Source organism: Passer montanus, unplaced genomic scaffold (assembly GCF_014805655.1).
Source record: "Passer montanus isolate IOZ18808 unplaced genomic scaffold, ASM1480565v1 scaffold17, whole genome shotgun sequence".
NCBI lineage: Eukaryota > Metazoa > Chordata > Aves > Passeriformes > Passeridae > Passer > Passer montanus.
In genome coordinates, this window is record NW_024364270.1 from 11,198,381 (window position 1) to 11,203,691 (window position 5,311).

The following is a 5,311-nucleotide window of genomic DNA, read 5'->3' on the forward strand; positions in this document are numbered from 1 at the left end:
GATAATAATACAGCTACCTTTTTATTATTAACCTGGCTTCTAATAAGTAGGTTCTGCCAGAAAGAGCTGCATGGTTTTGATGTAGGGCCACTATAAACTCTTTCCCTCAGCCCATGGCTGGAAAACATACCGCACAGATTTAGCCAAACAGAACATGTGTCCATCTCTTGGCAACTCAGTTCATGGTCCAATTTCCTCTGTACATTAAACCAGGACACTGGAGCAGCTGGTATTTATTACAGGCTTGCTGCTGCTCTGGGAGTGATAACATCTTAACCACAGGTAGACCTCCAAAACCATTTGGGTATTTTCACAGCTTTGAATAAGTGAAGTCCTATCTTTCCAATAAGCCAAACTCCTCAAAACCTAGACATATTTCCTTTTTTATCCAGGAAACTGAATGAGGATCAACAAAGAACCCCATACTATCACAATCTTCATGGAGCCAGACTTCTAAATTTCTTTGCACATAAATCAGGATTTCATTGCAATCACTTAGAAGGCATAACTTTATCACTGAACAAGCATGTAAGTCAGTCATATAGCCTCTCCAAACTATACCCACTTGCACTACAAGTAGTCTACTACCAGAATTAAATCAAAACTTGAATTTAAAAAGTGTTATGGCAATGAATTCATAACTGAGGAGGAGAAAATACTAAGGACCCTATTGTGAAATGCACCTTTCATGGGAGGAAGAGTTATGACTTTAAAACAAAACAACAGGAGATACAATTAACAAAGTTTTATGCCCTTAGGAGCTTACCCCAAATTTAAAATTACATTATCTCACAGAAAATCTGAAATACCTAACAGTGATCTTAATTTCTGCTTACTTATTTATGGCATTCAGACAAATCCTTCAGATTTTAGATTGTTTCTGTGAAAGAGAGAAGTATTAGTTCAAAAAAATCTTCTTCAGGTACTTTGAATGCAGTTGAGTGTTGTCAAAACAACTTTATCACAGAAGCCAAATAATATATGCTAAACAGTTATGTAAAGTCGTACTTCTATTTTGCTAAAAGTTCAATTTTAAGCAAATCCAAATCACAATTCACTGAACATTCTAAAAAGCACAAAAAACAGGCAGTTCTCTAAATATACAAAAAATAACATGCTCAGATGTCTACATTCAAACGAACATAATTGCATTTAATTGATTCCCTCTTTCAATTAAATGGTGACTATTATTCATCCCCATTCATAAGCATTTGATATTAATCCCTATCTTTACTGGCAGGGTCACTTTTACCAGACATCAAAGCAGTCCTAACTATACTTTTTGATAAAAGCCAAGATTATAAAGCTGGACTGGCAGACAGTAACAGTGTAATTGCATACAGTTCATACCTGTTGTTCAACAACAATAAACCAAAGGAAAAAAAATTGTTGGTAGCTGTAGCAGTGGTCCAGATTCACCTGAAAATTAGGGAGCCCTGTGGATGGTGAATGCACCTCCTATTATAGTGAGCATGTATGTGTACTCTCTTCAAAGTGCAGCTGACAACAGCCAGGTGACAATCTGGCTCTAAGGGAAATGATAATGCAGGACTTACTTAATAAAAGCTTCTTTATGTAGCAGCATGATTTAGAAATATGTAAGTGTTCCATTTTTCAAAGTTCTTCCTGTTCACTGTTTACCAGAAGAGAGTGCATGTATGAATTGGCAAGCCTTTTGCATATTTTTTGGCACTTAAAATTATTTTAAGACTAATGCTGGCATTTTCATAACTGCTAAATCATTAAAAAGATAATATTTTAAGTCTGCAGGGAAGCTAGCTTGGCACAGTTCTCACTTGCTTGCTTACCTAAAGTAATTTTTTTCCTGCCAAATATATAAAATCTCAGAAGAATCACTACTCCCTCCTATTGTATCTTGGTAGAGTAAATCAACTTAAATAAGAACTAACCCAATGAATTCTTATATTTTCTGTAAACCAGATGTTCTTATATTCACATATGTTCAAGACTTTTTCTCATGTTTTGGGAAAGCTGCTAACCAGTCTGGCTGTCAGGCTAAGCTTTCCAGCCTCAACACTGCAGTTACTGCAGCTTCTGCTGAAATGATGACAAGGCTGCAGCTCCAGGCAGCCTTTCACCTGGCCTCCCAGCAGCTGAATGAGGACCTACTGTTCCAAAAGCACAGGCTATGCAGCACTAGAGGGATGCATTCTTAAGACACTGTTCACTCCTGAACTTTGGGATTTTTGTGCTGGTTTAGCTGTTGAATAACAAAAAAATGTTATAAATGTGGCAGAGCAAATGATCACTTAGAATAATAACTAAAGACACTGGTTTCCCTAATATAAAGTCATTAACTGGATGTGCTATTTGAAGAGGTGACAAAAAATCTTAGGTATCCATTCCTCTCCAGAGCAAATATTAAGTAAAGGACTAAAAGTACCTCCAAAGCAAATATTTCTTTTTTATTAACCATAATAAACTAAGAGTGGCAAAGAAAGTCACATAAAACTTGCCAGAACATAGTTATTGAACACTGCAGTTTCTAATCTCAGCAATAAATGTAGGTCAAGGGAACTGGAAAATCTAATTACTCTGTAAATTTTTAAACCTGCTTCTTTCTTCTCAAGGAAAAGAAAATTGTTCCTTTGCATTTAAGCAGACTTCACTTCAAAGTGTAACTACAGCTAGGTGAGAAATAATTTTTGCCTGAATGTTGAGGTTTTTGAACCTCCTTCTTTGCACCCTGGGTTGTATACTCAGCTCTAGTTCACACTTGTCCTCAAGGTATCACCACCTACTTCACAATTACTAGAGCTAAAACACAAAATTCAGAGACACTCATCAGAAAAAAGCAGACAAAAAACCCCCCATCATTGAATAAAATAGATCTTTGGTACCACACTGCAGCAGTTCCTTTCAGTAATATATCCCATTTGATACCCACTATTCATACACTGCATTAAGAAAATACAAAGCAATGCACTGTTATGAAACTATTATGAATATAAGTAATTGATAGCATTGTAAATATCAATTATTTACTGATTATATGACTTTTCACACAGTTGATGCTGATTTCAGTCTATACACAGACCATATTACTTAGATTTACAAGAAAAAAGAAGCAATTGAAAAAAATATGAAAACTTTGAAGATTCATGCTTCCTGATGACTCTAAAAACCAAGGATTGTTTAAAGATCACATTTCCAAACAAAAAAAATTAGCCATTTCAGGCACTTAAGATGAATTCACAACACAATGAATCTCAGCTTCTCTCAAAACAAAAAGCAAAAACCAAACAAACAAAAAGATTAGAAGCTGTAACTACAGCCATCCACTAACTGGCCCATCTCACAGAGCTCTGCCTGCCAGCCCTTACCTCTGCAATACGTGACAAGGAAACCATGAGTTTCACAACAGATAGATTTGTGTGTTGTGTTCTGATTTGGCAGTCAAATGTTTTGTTTGGTTTTGGGGGGTGGGAGGGGTAAGCTGTACAGAAGTGGAAAACCTGGCCTAAGGTCATCTGATCTTTGGACAGTGCTCTCATTAAGTATAAATCCTATTTCTGAACCTCCTCCAATTCCATGAGAGGTGAAGTCTCCCAAACAAACAAAACCAAAAACAACAACAAAAAGTTAATTCAGAAAGATCCATGCGGAAGACTGAAAATGGGTTTGTATTGAAAGGTAAACCCTGAAACACTTGCTCAAGGAACCACCCAAATCAAAACAAGTTCTACCCTGGTCTGTTTTAAAAAGCAAAAGAATGTTGTTTATTTTTTTGTTTTGTTTTTTTTTTTTTTTTTTTTTTTGCTTTATGCATTTGATGAATGACATCTACCTGGTTTATAGAGATGTAAGATGTGTCTTTCAAACTACATGAGAATTCAGCAGACTACACAACACTCCCTGCTCTGTATCATGGATGAATTTATGAATACAAGCATCAAAACCATTCCTCAGTATTCTCAAAGCCTTCCAATATTAACCTGGTAACCTTTGAACTAAAAATTTCAGATACTAATTAGGTATTGGTCCTTCCCTCATATTAAAAACAAACAAAAAAACCAAAACAAAACCAAAAAACCAACTTATAAGAATTTATCCTGACTGGAGAGCCATTAAATTGCTAAAAACATGTGTAGCCTGAGGCCTGACTGGTAACAAGCAGCAATAAATGAGACCTGGAACTGCACTGAATGAGCAGAAAAGGAAGAAACCTTATCTGCCAGTCCATTTGCTAAGCAGCAAAAGTGGCAAATTGGCAGAAGCCTTCTTAAACATACGTTTATACAAGTAACTAATGTGGAAAAGCAAATGAAATATGGAGTTTCTTAATCTCTGTGTGTTTGACTATACGGCTTATTATAACTTTGGCAAAATAATATAACCTCTTACAATTGTGCTTTCTTTCCTTCAGCTTTCATGGTCCTGAAGCGTGACGTTGCACTGATTCATTGCGCTTAGTTCATTTTCTGAAGAGAAGGTCTAAATTTCACTAAGAACCAGAGCAATCAGTGATGACAATCCAATCTCCTTTCAATGCATGCCATAAACAGCACATAAAAAGTCTGACTTGTTACAGATCAACAAAACTGTTAAAAAAAATAATACTAGGATGAAAAACATAGGTGTTCTGGAACAGCAAGAAACAAGCAGAATACAAGTTTAAAGCACATTGGTCCACCCTAGCAGCACAAGAGAGCCTGTTGAACAGCAAAAAGGCTCAGATGAAGGAAAAAGTTTCTGGGATAGCTGAGATGGGAAATTTTTACAATCATGCCACTAAAATAAGGACACACTACCTTCTGTCTGCCAACACGGCTGAGTAATCTTTCATGCACAAGCACTGAATGCATTGATGACTGCCTGCACTTGACAGTAATCTGGGACATTGAAACAAGTGGCATTTTCCAGTTTGCCTTTGGATGGGTTTTGTGAGTAGTCTGGGGTATTTTTATGACAGTGGTCCGATGATAGTAAAAGTATGGAGCTAGTAGACTTCTTTCTAGCCTACTGGCACCATTGGGGGGCCTTTTGTCTATCCTGAGCTCGCAAATAATAAAACACAAAAGGAACAAAACCAGCCTGATCTGCCCGCAGCCCAGCCTGCTTAGAGCACGTTTTCCAAAACCAAGTCATTTCCAAAAGGGGTTAGCTCACACTGCCAAAGCCACACTCCCATTACGGCGCTCGAGCCATGTGCGTACCCCATGTACCGCGCAGGGAAAGCCGCCCCGCCTCGCACACCTACGCGGGCTCGGTGCCACGGCGGCTGCCGGCAGAGACCGCAGCCCCCCGCGCCCCGCCGGGCACCGGGCACCGGCCCAGCGGCCCTGGAGCG